Genomic DNA, 17,791 nt, shown 5'->3' on the forward strand with positions numbered 1-17,791 from the left:
AATTGGCCTGTGGGGAGTTATTATTTAGTATAACATTGTTAAGAACACTAACATTAGTTTGTAATTTGTTTGAAGTGGAATACCATTATTACTAATACATTACGTGTAGTTTAGAGAAACAGCCTTGCTTTCCCATGTAAGATAAAAATCTTTTATCAGTCAAATTTGTTGAATGTTGTTTTTGTGCTCCATGGGAAAACAAAAGGCGACCTGGGTCATAAAAAATGCATTGTGTTTTAGGTTATTTGAACAGAAGGAAAGTCAAAAGAACATGATGTAATTCTTCAGGCGCTGAGAGCAACGCACAGGGCCTGATCCTCCAGACATTTAGACAAATGAGATATTAATCACAGGAGAAGGCCAATTGGCATAGTGGGATTACTCTTTTTTCTCCCACAAATGAAAGTCTAACATAACTTACTCTTCTCTGAAAAACAGAACCAAACCAAAAGATCAAGTAGTGGTTATCAAAATTTGTCAAGTATCTCAGTGATTTCCTTGCTCCATGTTTTATTTCCTGCTTCAGCTGTCCAATAGCTAGCACTTTGATCTGACCTAAAGCAGGTGTAACATCCTGAACATCAAAGCTCTGAAGCTCTTATTTAAACCAGTTTCAATAATGTCTTTAGGTCTTAAGCCTATTTGGCTATGGTATTATTTTTTTATGTGTAAGTACATGTTTAGCCCTCAAGGACCAAACAATACTCTTCTATGCMTGAGGGAACAAAACAGCTGTAGAAGGAAAGCTGCAGAAGTGAACTCCACACTTTGCTTCCCAAAGTGAATGGTACAATCCAGAGAGTCCAGTGGAGAAAACCCCGCTGCAGACCACAGAGATCTGCCTGGTGGATCCTTGCAGCAGAACCAAGACCTTCAAAGCACTACCTTTGGTCACTTATTAAAAGTGCATTTACACAAACAGAACCCTCTCCTTGACTGCCAGCAATACAGAAACTGAACAATATTCATTCCCAACAGAAAAGTTGAATGTTTACATAAATTCAAAAGGAGCAACCACATCCTGTTTATGCATGATAGAAATCTGACAAATATCAATGCCTATCTACAGTAGAGGTCACTGCTTTGGAAGAGTGAATTTATAGGCATCAGCTAAAGCTATCCATGCCTGTCATGGTCGAGCCTGGGATCCTTTTTACCAAAGGCAGGAGGCATGGGAGTTCAGAAGGGTAATTGATTTAAAAAATAAATCAGGAAATTCACACCAGGGTGAGGAAGAAAAACCTTCTACATTTCAGAATATAGGAGCTCCATTAATTTTACTGAAAATTGCAAGCACACTCATAACTTTTCAGCAGCTGTTGATTAATTGTCGAAGAGAAATAATGGGAGCCTGAGAGAATTTTGTTGATAGGAAGTTCACTTAGGTCAGCAAATTTATTTGGAACACAGCTGGCCCTGGTAACCCCCTACAAAACTGCAAGAACAGATCGTCCGATGAGCTCACTTTCTTGTGTTAAACCACTCAAATAGTGTCTCTTTCACTTTAGCAATGTAAGTGGCTGGTTTATACATCTGTTTAAAGATTGAGGTTTCTTTTTAAAGTAATTTCATCCAATGTTTACAGAGCCAAAAATGCAGGTGAAACTTAGGAATGTAGATGAAAATAGTAGATATATCAATTCCTGTCTATGACAGCCATAATACAAACATTTAGATGACCATATAGTTGTAATAGAGAGAATCCCAGAGTTATTTTTTATTGACGTGTAGTACTTGACACTCATATTGTGGTAAAATCCAGATTTTGAGCTTATGCAAGCCTTATAGGCTACTTGGAACAGGCTGAATTGGGTGTCCCTCCCTGCAGCTGCCTCTGACAGATATTGCCCATGTGAAAGGCAGGGATTCCTGGCTCACACTGAGTTGTAAATTTAGCAGGAGCCAGAAGCCAGAAACTGCATATTTCTCTCATGTTTTCTAGCACTTGACTGCCTTGAGGAGCAACCCCAGCTTCTTGGAGAGATGTTTGGTGCATCCAAGCATGATGTTCGATGCATCCAAGCATGATGTTCGAATCAGTATCATTGTCTCTTCCTCCATCATGTGGCTGGATTTGCCATGTGACACTAATGCAGGCACCCCCTAAAATATGGTGAGAGTGCACATCAGTGCACCCAATGCATGCTGATCAGAAAGATGTATATGTTTCACAAGTACTCCTTTAAAATCAAAACAAAGCTATCCTCTCATCATGTAATAGATGCTCATCCGATCAAAGTGAAAAGCACAAGATCTCTGATCACATCAGCCTGACACCTGCACATGCACACATATATGCATGTTGTTGTGTGATGTCATGTGATGTGTCATGGGACATTTACAATTAATTCATGTGATGAGGCATATTGCCCTTCTCAGAAACAGGTGTTACACTATAGGACATTGCAAAGCTTATCCTTAGTTTTTGTTTGCTCCTTGTGTTTATCTGAAAAGTGAAAAAATTGGGCCATTAATTGTCCTGACAGGTTAAGCCTGGTCCCTGGGCTGCAGGCTCAGCACCCCTGCTCCAGGAGTTCTGTAACTATTTCAATCAGCGCTCTGTCACCTGGGAAACTGGTGTGCAGGGAAAAACAGCAGAACATTGGGCTAGAATATAGAAGGACAATGTTCATTTTAACCTACCTACCATGTGCATGTTCTCTGAAACAACAGGGACTTACTGGCCCTCTCTCCTGTTTCATAGCAACACCTAATGGGCTCAGACTTGGGAACTGCTCACATACAGTGTTTAATAGTTGCAAGTTGAAGAAGCAGCCTGTTATTTCTAGATTTTTTTTCCTACTTCCTTTGTTCTTGGTGTAGCTTTGTAAAAATAGATGGCCAGCCCCTCAGGAGCCCCTCAGTGACCCCTAAGCCTTCCCTATACGCTATGCTGAACCTTTGCTAAATAGTGAAACAGCAATAAAAAACAGTGACAGATGAGCGTTGTACCTCAGGAGACAAGATGTGATACCATAACAACAGCATGAAGACTAAGACTATGAAGAAAAGCAGTAGTATGTTAGAACAGAGGAGGGCAGAAAAAAACAATGCAAACAGTTTCCAGAAGTGAAAAATGAAAGAACAAGGAAAAGAAGAAACAAATTACCATGATGTAAATTGGCATGAACTCTCCATATAGTTCTCTCCAACGAAAACACTTGGGAAATCAGTAGACAAAATGCCAGGAATTATCTACATACAGTACGGGAAATCTCAAGTCAGAACTTCATCAATGTTAGTGCCAGTAGCCCTTCATCACTGTTAATCAGAGCTATAGTCTTTCAATATATGGGGGTATCTAGAAATAGACAAGGATCTCTGGGACATGATTTTTCTTCCATTGAAAGGAAGGGCCACTTTCTTATTCACTTGAATGGACTCTGAACATAGTTAGGAAAATGAAAACTATAATTAAAAATATATGTGCATGGAGAAAGAAGTTGTTGATTAAAACTCTACTTCATTTTGCAGGATGAAGGGTGAAATGTTTGCTATATGCATGTTACAAACAAGACATCACTGATTTATAAAAGATCAGAATTTTTTCTTTGATATTTAATCAGGATGGCTATCTATACAATAGGTATAGATATCTTCCAAGTGTAACAGTCCACAACATACTGTCTTTTTTAGACTTTAGAGCTAACACCATCTTGCATTGAATGTACATGGTTTATCTCTCATTTAAAGCAATTAAAAAAAAAAAAAAGAGTTGGGCAGGCAACACAAAACTGGATAAATTCCCCCCTGCCACATTATTAGATTGCAGAGCTGCCTTTTAACTTTTCAGATGAAAGCCTGAATTCTAGAGACTGATGGGTCCTTGTTAAAGTGCTGGTAAGGTATTCTCTTGCACACCAGCTCAATCTGTCTCCTACAGAACACAGTATAATAGGATGAAAATTGCCTCTTACCTGTTGGCCAGCTGAAAATTGCATCCTTAGCTGCTTTCTCATGGAAGCTTCAGCAGTTTCCTGTTATTTAGCAGCTAATTGAAATTCTTAGAGGAAATAAACCCCTCTTGAGCAGCCTGCAGAATACCTAATAAGGTATTATACACCATCCCCTTTCAGCCTTCAATCATCAACTCTACTTCTCTGACATATATAGCAATCAGATTCTGGAGAATGAAGTAGTAGGACATGAGTGAGTATGCTGAAGAAGTCTTGGTAATTTGTGAAAGATGCTCAGCTTATTCCTGTGAGATGTTTATTCTGTACTGGACCTTTAGTGAGTAAACTTCTGATGAGGAAAAGGCATATAATTGTCATTCATCTGTTAAAAAATTGTGGAAAGTCTCTCTTCAAATATTTTAAGATAAAGTGTAAAAGACCTGGTTTATAGTTTTAGTCAAAAATGGCTTTCTCCTGCAACCAGAGGATGGAATAGGATATAGATGGCCTTGAGAAAATCTTCAGTGAAGCTCTTGGTTGAAATACTCAGATTTCCCTTTGCTTCCAAGTACAGATTTTACTTAGTGGAGAGGAGACACATTTATTTGCAAGGTACCAGAAGTCTGTGACTCTGGGAGTTTCTTTTGTACCCATGCATTCTGACCATTTTAGAGTTTCTGAAAATGTAAAGTGCCAAAGAGAGTGGGATGAAGAGGGTCTTGATATGTGGAAGTTACATGTTCAGGTGCAAAATAGAGAAACTTTATTTAAGCTGTCCTGTACTTCTTGCAGCTCCCTGTACTCACTTCAGGATGCCCTCTGAGCTGCATGATGTTGTGGCTGCTGTGAGGTTGTGTACCTCCTTCTCATCAATTCTTTTGTTAATCTAAACATGTGCTTAGATAGAACCAAGGTTTCACAATAAAAGGTGTTCTCAGAAGTAGCATACAAACTCTGCATCACGGTGGTGTATGAATTCATGTTACAGGGCACAAACTAGGAATTTGGTGGATTTTTGGTACTCCAGAATGGTCTCTCATCTTTCAGTATGACACCGTCTCAGCCTTTTTTCCTGACTGTACAATGTGGACAGAGTGGGAGAGGTAGAACAAGGGAAGGGGCAAGCCTACTATTTTAGTCATATTTTTGCAGGTCGTTCTCAGTTGTTCCCTAAAAATGTAAGCCTTTATGACTTGGCAGCTAGAACCAAATTCAACTCCCCAGTCGTCAAGGTATCATGGAATCTATAGTTGCAGTTGCAATTGTATTTATATGATCCTGTTATCTTCAAAGAGAGTCAGGGAAGGCATGCAATTGTAAACTCCCATGAGAGCTATGCATATCAATAAGAGTTTTTGCAAAGTTTTGCATGTATCCTCCTCCATTCCTCTTCATAATGCTTTTTCTCATCTTCCATATAAATAGAGAGCTAACAACAACATTGAAAATAAGGATCTTTATTTATGCATAAAAATAGAATTGTTCCATGATGTTTCTCTTTGAATAGCAGTGTTATCTCATCGCATAATCTATTCTTTTTTCCTCACTGTTTGGGCCTGAGATTCCTTATCCTGTAGTGCACATGGTATACTTGGGTGGCCCCAAATAATTATAGTCCACTCTCATCAAGAGCTCTTTAGGTTCCTTCCTCTTTATTCTCCTGCTGTGCTGTTTGCTTACTCTGCAATACACACAGCTTGCGTGGGTGGCCAGAAAATAATTATAGTACACTCCCCATGATGAATCTTGAAGACCTTCACTCACAATTATGAATGAAGTGACGTAATAGACTTGTGAGGCACATAGACATTTTACCAATGGAATAGCATTTCTGAATCTGACTGACAACTGCTTCATATTGAGTTTTTGCTGTTAAATTATTTTTGATATAATGTATTGTCAAATGACTGAATGTTCAGGAAAATTGAAATGTGAACGTAGTGAAATTTGAACATGGGAAATATCATTATATTGCCAGGGAAGTAATGGTATTTCTGTGAATATGTATACATAAAAGAGAGAGTACATGTATTCTTTGGTGGTGAGAGTTGAATAAGAGCAATGTATGTTCTTCCTGGTATATTTCCAATTTATTTTTTTCCGAGATCCCAGGAATCCTGCTCCAAGTACTAAGCAGAGCTGATCATCACTTGCTTTTGAGCAGTCAGCACTGCTCTGGTGACTAACTTTGAGCCTGATTCAAGAGAGATACACTCTTCTTTTTACTTGCTTTTAATAAAAAGTTGAAAGTGCTACCTCCAAAGAACTACAGTGTATGCCTGTAGGCCCTGTGTGACCTGGCAGGGATTTCTCTGTTTCTTACTTCACTGTCCTTAAAAAATTGCTGTTTTGGTGCTACTATGAAACAGTATTCCTGCCACAACTTAACATTGCTTTCACGATCAACGTGTTTTCACTTTTTTATGTTTGTGTCAAAAAATACACACTAATTCTTTTCCCAAAAGATGGTATTATTCTATCCAGTAAATTGGTAAGAACATTCATAAAAGTAATGTTGTGGTGTAGAATCTTTGCCCATGTTAGATTTAAATGCCTAAAGGAAAGCACAATCTCCTTTTTCAACCTGTAATGTTGAGGCAAAACTTCTTGATGGTATTCTTCATTGTTTTCCAAATTCTCAATTTTTCCCTAAGGAAATATAGGAGACATAAACTTTTCCAAGCTCCATGTACTTCTGACAATTTGCATCAACATACTGCAACACCCATGTTAGCAACTCAGATATGCACTATTCCATAGGTGCCATGTGTCTCCCTCTACACACAAGGCAGGATGACAAGAATTGGTTGCAGCTGACTGCTAATGGCCTTCATGTTAGCCAAATGGTGACCATCATTCACATGTACATCTAGAAGTATACACTGAAATAATGATTAACTGAATCTTATAAATAGGTTACATCAAAACCAATTTCTAGGGAGGAAAGGAAAACACTTTGCTCTCAGCAAATGGCCATTATTTTGTCAAATCAAAACATTTACCTCAAGTAATTTTGGCTATTCGATTGTTCAGAGGTCTCTCTCCTTTATTATTATTATTTTTTAAAAAGAAAAGTATACATTTTTTTCAAATTCCATTAAAGCCAAGTAAGAGCAAAATTATTTTCAGTCAAGTTTTTTTAAAAGTAGAAACAGCATGGGAAAAGTTAACATTTGCAAATGGAGACATTGAGTTTCCCAGTACTCCCTAAAACAGTATTTGTTTCTTGTGCTGTAATACCAATAACCTTCCATGCCCAGTCAATCTCTCTACTTCTGTGTTTTGTACTGTCTTTTTTAACCATGTACAGCATGGTCTTTTTCTGTTCTGTTTAGGAGTGTGTTGGAGAAGTCTTTTAACCCTAATTTTCCAGGGAACCATGAGTTATATGCCAAAAAGCAAGGTCTTCAAGGTTTGTTTGTTTGTTTGTTTTTTATCCCTGAGTGAATTAAGGAGGGYCTGTTTACCCTTTACATAATTAAGCCTGTGTAAGAGGGGCAAAAGGGAACCATCAGTTTCCTCATTCTTCCTCTTTCAGGCTGTAGCCACTGATTCATCACTGCAGGGGGCTGATGCAGCTCCTGTCTGGTAACACTTGTCATCACCAGGCCTGCTCTGACTTTGGTTTCTGAAGAAGGTCGGTCAGTGCAGAGGGTCAGAGCAAGTCATTTGAGAGAAGCACTGTCAGCAATGGGAAATACAGTCATAGGAGACTCCCACTAAACAGATCCCACTAGGAAAGGAGCTCTATTTGATARTTCTTCTATTCATCTAATGGGTACTTTCTGATGTAAGCACATCAAAACATATCTCTAAATTAGTGTCATCCCTGTTCTGAGGAGAGCAAGGTGGTTCACAAATTGCTGTTGTTGCAATTGCAATCTTTCTCTCATAGGTTTATACCTACATCATTACCTCCCTTTTCCCCTTCTAGTTAAAACATGTGAGACATTTAAAAACAGTCTATTTATAAAATAAATAAATAAACAAAGTTGCTTTCAAAGTAATTTTCTTTTATTTAGTGTTTGATCCCTGATTTCATGCGCTTTTCCTCCATCTGGCAGTTGTCACTAAGGCAGATGGCCACCAGCTGGGAGGGCAATGTAAGTATCTCCCTCTAGATCTGCTGCCAGAGCTGCTCAGTAAATGCAATGTGAAGGAAAACTGTGTCAGTCTATTACCCATGCAATGAGCTCACCTGCTGACTTGTCACCACTTCAGGGCCTGATGATGAAATTCCACCCGCAAGCTGGAAGCCAGGAGAAGGTTTTATTTGATTTTTAACCAAAAAAAGTTTTTTAACCCTGGGGTGGGGGGGATCTTTTCCTTTAATTTTGTGTTTCCTTCCCTTTTGCTTCTTCTGGTGTCTTTAGCCCCTCTCGAGTCTTAGTACTCTGAACACCACATCTGCTGCTACTGGTTTTGTAAATAAACACGCGGGCAGATTTCCTACATCTTCATGCTAGCTCTAGTGAACGACCAATCTATAAGTAGGCCTGAATAAAAAGAGGCCTAAATTTTCAATGTCCTTAGCAAAGTTAATGAGAACTGAGTGAGTTTGCTACCTTGGTAAGCTCAATCGACTTTTTTAATTAGTAGACTAGTTCAGAAGCAAATGGTAGGTATATCACTTATAATGTGTAGTGAAAAAAAATAAATTAAGGAATCACTAGGGTAGCTGATTTGATCTGGCTAAGCAGAAGGGAATGAAAACAAGGAAGGCAGGAATATCACATGTCAAGATCCCCACTGAATTTTACATTTGGATTTACTACAGGAAAATTTGCAAATACTCAAAAGTTCTGAAATTTTCTAATAGTTGGGTGACTAATAATAGTAGGGAACGGGAACCAGCCATAACACCTGAGCTTGGTGTTCCTTGAATGAGGAAGGAGTACTTAAATATACAGTAAAAATAGCACGTTTCAAAGGAACCTGAAGAACTTAGGGCTCATACAGCTGCTAGGAATAGCATCTTAAAAATAACTTAAAAATAGAGTTAGTTATAAAAATTATTTCTGTTCAACAATTTTTCTTTCAATTTATTAACAATTTCCCCCACTTTGAAAATGTGTATATATTATATGTAAAAACAAAGTTGAGAGGCTTTGAAAAGATTCATTTTCATATCTAGCATATTTTTATTTTTAAATACAACTCACCTTGATTTGACTAAAAAAGTAAGTTCAGTCAACAAGAAGATAAGATTACAGTTATTTCATTTAGAAAACATTGATAGAAGGTATGTGAACATTTTTAGGGGCTTATTTAAAAATAAAATGAAAATGGTTTAATCAAAACCAAGCTCTCTTTCCAGAAAATATTTTGGTTTCTCTAAGTYAGCATTTTTCAACAATCAACTTCACTTAAAAGTATTGCTAGCATAGTGTGATGTGGCATATGAGTAAACTTTGTTCGGAGAACTGGTATAAACTAGACCCAAAATAAATTCTTTTGCCTACCTAAGAAAGGATGACCCCCTATAGAACTAGGAATATATATATTTTTTTGTGTAATCAAGACCTAACCCTGATAGGCAAACAGTTCTATGTATCAAATTCACTTGAGCACTTATGAAGAGTATCCTAGATATTCCAATTCTTATTCAATTTCAGTGAAAATTTTCCCCAGCCTATCATTATAGTGAAATAAGTAAATATGATTAAAAGTTACATACCACTCATTAGCCATTAAAATAAAAATCACTTAGTAAAGTGTCTTAGGCTATAAAGAAATGCCTAAGGCTTCAGGTAATATTGCATAAATATTATTTATACAAATGTGTTTGAATCTGTGAACCACAAAATATACAGTTTACAGCATTTTCTGTTTTCCAGTCTTGCAAATGCTTTATTTTGTGTTTACTCTGGTTCATATTAAAGCAAAAACTTCCATAGCCATTTTCAATTTTTCTCTATGACTTCATCTGTAAAAAATGTTTTTCCTTATATGGCTACCATTCCAATAGTAAACAAATTTGTTATAATTTTAAACAAAAATATGTTTTCTATTTTTTATTTTCAGCAGACTATGGAACAAACACTTGCCTCAGTTATGCCTATGCAATAACTGTTGAAGTTGATAATAAATGTGTAGCTCAAAACAGGATGGTCAGCTGGCTTGCATTGTAGAAGAGTTAAATTATAAATATTTTATTTATAAAATAATTACTGCTTTCAGGTTAAATTATTCTCTAACTAGAGCACATTGACTTAAAAATACAGCAGCAGAATCTGAATGGCTCCTAATCTGCTGCTCACTGTTTTAGTAACACATATAAGTTTCAGGATTTCTCACTATATCTGATATTTCCAGCATTCTACTGACCTTTTCTGGATTGCATTTTTTTGGTTAGATTTGATTTTAATTATTGTGAGGCAGACTTTTTTGACTTTTTTGGCAGTGGCTTTTTTGTTTGCTTACACCTCATAGCACCATTATTTTTTGGATCAGCACCGTTAGATTTAAACTTTCTGCAAGTGTATTTGTCCAGCTGCCTTTTCATATGTCAAAACAAAGCTGTGACCAAGAGATAACTTTTCTTATGCTTTTTTGTTCTTCAGAACAAAGCTCAATCATTCTTCCATTAAGAAACCTATGATTTTTCATTGTTGAATTACACCATTGATTAGAAGAGCCAGGTTAAATTTACGGTAGAGGAAGTAGCAATGTAATTTACGAAGGGAAGTGAATTAATTCCAGAGCTAAGCGGTCTACGTACTGTAACTGAGAATATTTGAAGATGGTGAAAGTATCAAAAGCCACTGCTATAATGACATTCTGCCTGTCGGCTGAGAGATGCTTATGTTGAGGTTTAATCACGAGTTGCCAAAATAAATATCAGGCTGTGTAGTTTGTGGGCTTTGGTATTTCTAGAACAAAGAAATCCCAAAATTTATGGATAGGTTATGTTACAAGCACTAGAAACAGATGGTTATTTAAATGACTAATTTGTGCATGTTCTTTGGAAATGATGGCATTTTTAAAAGCCTTATATAAACCCTTAAAAATGTTAATAGATGAAGATGACAGCAGGCTTTCAAAGTTTCTCAAGGTGATAGTCCTCTCTGACTGCATACCAACATAAAGGCTCTGAAAGCACAAAATAGCATCACAAATACCAGTGAATATAGATACATCATAGGAAAAGCAAAAGAGTGACTAGAATTTTTCTTTCAAATTTCAAATTCATGTTGTAAACTTAGGGAGGTCTACAGAATAGACAGAAAATGGATAAGGCTGGCCAACATCAACCTAACAGGTTATACGTAATCTTTCTTACCACTTAGGTCAGCAGTTCTTGATTCTTGGGCGGCTTGAGACTTATACTCCTTTTTTTTTTGCGTTTCAGGAGGTTAGTAGTGCAAAATAAATCAGTTGTATCCTGCTTAGTGCACTGCTTTACATCTTTAAATCTCTGTCATTTGTTAATCATTCTTTTCATTAAATCAGTGCATGATGCATTACTGAAATCTACACAATTAAGAAAGCACAAAAAATGCAAAATTCAAATATACCAGAAGAAAGTTATCTAAAGTGTTTCCTCACACATCATTATACACTCACATCGACTGGTCACATCTGTGTTAGGTATAGTTTGCAACTTGCAAAAGTTCATGAAAAACATTACTTTAAAAATTCACAGTAGCAAATGCATTGGTGTTCTTTCTCCCCTTGCTGTAGAGTGGGTTACAGGTTTTCATGTAACATCCCTCTACCAGCTGTGGGGAAAACAGTAAGGTGAGTCCTACTACCTGTATTTACCATTCTGGAGTAAGTCTCATTTTGGAATTACCAGAAAGATGCAAACTGTAAAAATTCTGTGAACTCTGAAGAGGGTAAAACAGCTTCTGCAGCAGCTATTGCTGACTGAACTTTAATTTTTGGAAATTTGGCAAGTTATACTTACCTAAGCTTTTGGCACTCTTAARTGTGTTAAGATCTTTTATCATTTTAAACAAACAAACAAATACTGGTTTTGTTTTTTCCTACTATGGAGATCAGATTATGCTTTGCTTTGGGATGGAAGTTTTTGAAAACCAAGCTCACCATTTGGCCAGATCTATAGGACCCACAGCCCTTAGACCCTTGTAGGAGAATCTAGACACATAGGAAGCTGTGTGGAGGGCCTACTTCCGACTGACGACATCTGGATATCACCACTGAGCCCATAAGGCAAAACTCTTGTCACTTGCAAGGACAGTACTCAGGGAATTCAAGAGAGGGGTTGGTGGCAAAACTAACAGTTAACTGTGACCACATAACCTGGTAATAAGTGATGGTAGAAGTCATATCATCAGGAAATGATCATATCAGAAAGTAGACTCTATCAAGATGAAAAATTGCTGCTGCCCACTCCTGCATTGTTGTTCTGCAGCCTGGTTTCTAGAAAGGTTTTGTAGGATGTGAAAGGGAAAAACAACTGTGAAATCAAATTGATTATTGTGGGTTGCAAATCATTGTCTTTAAAGATCCTTTCAGATGTTTCACAGAACTTCCTGTTCACTGCTTATCCTGGATGCAGCCTTGATTCAGGCACAGAAATACTTGAACTGAGAAGAAAACGTTCTCTCTATGCACTGCATTTATTTCCAGCTTGGGGTCAGAAATAGTTTTCAGACACTAAAATACTTCTAAAATCTTCACCGAGTTATTTGGACATATTCCAAGGTTATTTGTGTAAAACAGGAGAAAGAGCAGTGAATATCAAGATTTTAAGATGTATGTCCTTTAATACTCAGAACAAATTATAAATTATTTCCCTATCCTTTCTAACAGAGAGACTGAGATGAACAAAGTTGGGTATTTAGCAGAATGGGAAAGCAGGTAGCCTTGTGGTGCCACAAGACTCCGGAGATTTGTTCTCATTTCTTATCACAGATTTCCTGCAGGGTTTTGGGGCTTTCATGTACCTATGGGCTCTGAAACCAATCCCACAGCCAGAGCTGTGAACTGATGAAGTACCATGGGACCTCAGCTGCATAGACAGCTCAAGAGGTAGGATTAACTGGAGGAGAGGTCTACAGCCTTCTTATCTTCCCTTATCTTATCTTAAATCAGTGGCTGTCACGATATCTTTTTTCTGACCTTTTTTTTTTTTTGTCTGGTGGAACTTAGGTGGTCTTTGTGGTTGAAAAAGATACTGCTGTGGTGTATACGCACAGTTTTGATCAGAGTAATCTGCTGATCAAAACAGAAATCTTTTGTACCTTCAAAATGGAAGCTGCTGAATATGTGCAATTCTTCAGAGGAGTGATATAAAAATCCAGTGTAAGATACTAATTACAGAGGTGTTGCAACCTTTATATATGTTTTAATGTTATTAAATGTGTGTGTGAAATTAGTTTGCTCTTTATTTTTAAGATTTCTACTGATGTTCAAAAATGAACAAAACCTCCGATTTGTCATGTTAGCTGCTCATTTGATTTTATGTTTTTATTATTATTTGGTAGACTCATATTAATGACCATTATAACTGGGAATGCCTTCTTATTTTGGCAAATGGTAACGCTATGTTTCTGTGACCGAACAAGATTTTGTTGAACAGCTTTATTGCACTTTGATGTTTCTGTCCTCTTTCATTCTCCTTTCTTGCCGACAAAGTCGCAGAACATTTGCTTGCAGACTATAAGGACAGCCATGTATTTGGTTGATTTCCATATTCACTATGCAGGAGCACAGCTGTGTTGCATAAGCTAGGGACCTATCCTTGGACGGAGTGAGCAATTTCATAGTTTGTTGCACTGGTTTGTTTACSTTGCATTTCACTATGCAGACTTGATTTAGTAACTATTTGTTTTCAGACATATTGATGTGAATGTGCAATTATATAGAAAGGACTCAGTTCTTGGTTCACTGTGTATCTAAACTTCTCACTGAAAATGGATGCCCAGTATTGCACAACGTGCATACAAAACACATAGAAACGCAGTACTTTCCTCAATATTCATCCTCACGTCTGGTCAGGGAGCAGGGAGGGCCAGCTGCTCCCCTGGTCTGTGGAGCTGGCATCGCTGCAGGGAGGGTGCTGGAGCCAGCACCGCTGCGGCGTTGTGGGGCAGGGACTGATGGCCCCGGGCTGGGCTGAGATGGGGCTGGGGCTGGGCTAGAGGGTGGCCTGGGATGGGCAGGGACAAGCAGGGCTGGGGGGGCCCACAAGGCCATGACATGTCCTTAGTCAGAAAAAGTGAAATCTTCTCTCACCTTTCTCCTGAAAAAAGGGGAGCAAACACATTCTATGTACATTTGGGGAAGGATTTTGTTTTCCCCCCATTATTCTACAAATTTATAAGCAGCTTTTGCAGATACTGCATCTTGCTGTTCAGTGATCCATATGTAAGTTTTCCTGGTACTTGGATCATTGTGAAAATAAACCATTTGCCCTATGTTTGGCTAGGGGGACATTCCAGAGAGAGCTTTGGTTTACTCATGGGGAAAAAGAACTTTTCATTCTAAATTGAGTTCTTTTTTTGAAAATAGATTTCCTCAGGCAAATTAATGGAAATCGTTCTGAGGAAAAGTTCATTTTTTGCCCAGGTTGAAGCAGTCTCAGTTATGTCAGAATCCAAAAGCAACTGAAAAAACTTATTTAAAAGAATGAGTTGAGCTGCAAATTTAAGATCTAGGTGTTCCCTTAAATTTAGGGACATTTAGAAGTGAAAATGAAGGGATGTACAAGCATTGCACTCCACAAAAATACATTAACTAGTTCAAATGCACAATTCCTCAGTCCCGCTATTTGTTAAACTTCTCACATACCTCTAAAAAGCCAAACTTGGCTAATGGTTCATAAATACTATTATCCTCTTACTGAGACCGGTCAGGTCATTTCCAGTGTGATCGCTATGATATTGTTACTCTTACTTGCCTTAAGAAATACATATTCAAGCTTAGGAGACAAACAAAGTGTAGGGCTAAGGCTGGACTGGGAATACCAAGAGGTTGCCACAGAAAGGGAGACTTAGGCTGAAGAAAGATTTCTACCCTCAGTAATTTTCATCTGGGTCATGGCTGGGTGAACCATAGGGTTAGGCTTAGCATTAGGATTGGGAGAGTGACAAAGCATAGACTCAATTCAAGTGGAGCTTCAAAGGGGCTGCCAAGAGGTACACTGACCAAAGATTTCTCCCCTGAGAATTTTTTCATCTGGGCTGGGGGACCTTGACTTAAAGCTCAGCCCACATATAGGACTAGGTCTAGGGATTGGGTTGGGGAAGAGAAAAAGCCTGGAGCTACAGTTGGTAGGTGGTTGCAAAGGGGCTGTCAAAAGGTTAGTCTGTCAAAAGATTTCTCCCTGAAGAACTTTTTGATCTGGGACATAATTATGGGTCCTTGGCTAAAACTCAGAGCAAAGACAAGGGCTAGGCTTAGGAGAGGAATAAAACTTGGAGCTCCTGTTGATGCGAGGCTGCAGAGTCTGCCAAAGAAAGGAAAAGCTGAAAAAAAATTCTTTCCTGTTGACATTTTTATCAGAGGCATGGCAGAGTGTCCTGGATAGAGCTAGTCCACACCTGGAATTAGGTTTGAATTAGGGTTGGGAGAGAAAGAAAGCATAAAGCCCCAGTAGGGGTGGGACTTCTGGAGGCTGCCAAAGGAAGGGCTAATCAGCAATAAGATTTTTTTGCCTCGGAAACTTTTTTTCTGGGCCATGGCTGGGGGTCCTTGGCTAGGATTCAGCTAAGGCCAGGGGGTAAATTTAGAGTTAGGGTTAGGATTAGTATGGGAGAGAGAAAAACCCTGGAGGTCTGGTGGAACTGGCGATGCAAAGAGGCTGCCAAAAGAAGGGAAGGCTACTAAAAAATATTTGCCCCTGARGACTTCTTGATCTGGGCCATGGCTGCAGCTCTATGACACAGCGATAAGGGTGTGAGTTAAGGTTAGGCCTGGGGGATAGACAAAGCCTGGATATCAAGTTGGAGTGGGTTGTCAAAGGAGAAGCAGAGAAAGTGGTGGGCTGCAGGATTTTACCCTAGACCACTTTGTAATATGGGCCATGACTGCAGGTCCTTAGTAAAGGTTGAGCCAAAACATAGGTTAAAGTTTAGGGTTAGATGAGAGACAAAGCACAGTGCTCTGGTTGTATTTGTGCCGTCAAGGAGCTGATAAAGGAAGCGGAAAGCAGAAAAAAGGTTTCTCCCTGGAGGACTGTTTAAACTCTGACGTGTCAGGGGGATCTTGGCTAGGGCTCAGCCTGAGGCCAAGGTTAAGGTTGGGGTTAGGGTTATGGTTGACTGAGGGACAAAGCCTAGAGCTTCAGGCAGTGCAGGTGTCAAAGGAATCATGAGGCTGCAGAAAGAGATTTCCCCTGAGAACTTTTTGATCTGGGCCATCATGTGCATCCTTGGCCAGGGCTTTGCACAAGGCAAGGGTAAGGTTTACAGTTATGGTTGAGAGAGTCAGTGGGGGGGGGCTGCAAAGGGGCAGGGAAAGGAGGGAGTCAGGCTGTAGAAAGATGTGTCCCCTGGGAACTTTTTGATGTGGGCTATGGCTGGGGGTCCTTGGGTAAGGTGCACCTGAGGCCAAAGTTTATGGTTAGGGCTGTGGTGGGCATGGGAGAGACACAATCAGCAGAGCTGAAATTGGTGTGCGGCTGCAAAGGGTCTGCCAAAGAAAGGAGCAGCCTGCAGAAAGATTTCTCTCCTAGGAACTTTTTGGTGAAAACATGGGGGTTAAGTTTAGTGTTTGGTCTAGGTTTTGGGAAGAAGGGTTATAAACCTATTTAACGTGGATAATAATTAATTAAATCATGTGTGTTAGTATCACTTATTCTGGAAAGGTTTTCTAAAATATAATCTTGCTTTCCAACAACTCTTAAGTGTGAGAGTTATCTGAGTTTATCTGATTAATACAGGACATGTTTTCTGTAATCTATTCTTGAAGTCATAAATAAATAAGGTTGTTGATAACTGATGCAAAAGTAGAAGCTTGATAATTAAGTATTTAATGCAGTATCAGTAGGACCAATTTCTTTTCATAAGTCTTTGAAAACCTTTTTTGAAGTCTCTTGTAACCCTGTTGAAGATGTGAGAGATCTTGTCACAATAAGGCTCTCAATATGCCTATGAACACCTGTCTTAAAAACAAGGCTTTTTAACTGCAATATTGAGGTATATAATGGTGTCCTTACGCAGGATCATATTTTCATAAAGAAAAAAGCATAAAGAAAGTTAGCAGATTTAGATAATTCACTCTAATAGCCTCAAAGTACCTTCTCCGTTGTATAGTATCTGTGCTACAGTGAAAGAAAAGATATTACTTTTGATTTATAAGATTAATTAGGTATCAATAAACAGGAAGAGCTGCCCTCTGCTCATCATGCTACGTGTAGGCCAACTAACAATGTTTTCTGTTTTTATTTAGTAAGTGTTCCTATCTGAATCCTCAAAGGTGTACATTATTATAAAGACACATGGAAGTCAGAGAACAATAAAAGCAAATATAGACACTTAAATACACAAGTGAAATATCATCCATTTTTATTGTAATTGTGTTGGCTAATCAGAAGATACAATAGTCTATATTACAAAGGAAATAATAGGATTATACAAACAATTCAGGATATTGTCAACGTCAGCTAAAACAACCCTTAGCTATAGATAATGTTTTCATTAACAGAACATTTTCCTGTCTTTGTGCTGCTTCGGCTCAACTGGATGGCCTAGGTCAACATCTTCTTAACTACTTCCACCTGTGTCAAATCCAAAGTTATTTTCTTTAACAAGGGGGCTCATTATAGGAGTAAAAATAGAAGAGGATCAGGCACAGCTAAGAGTGTTAGCTGTACCTAGCAGAATGTCCAAATTAAGAGCTTTTACAGCACTTAGATTATATGTAATATGAATGCTTGCTGTGCCATAACACCTTGATAAAAGGAATCATACTGGTACATTATCATG

Source organism: Apteryx rowi, unplaced genomic scaffold, assembly GCF_003343035.1.
Source record: "Apteryx rowi isolate R43461 unplaced genomic scaffold, aptRow1 scaffold_249, whole genome shotgun sequence".
Classification (NCBI taxonomy): Eukaryota; Metazoa; Chordata; class Aves; order Apterygiformes; family Apterygidae; genus Apteryx; species Apteryx rowi.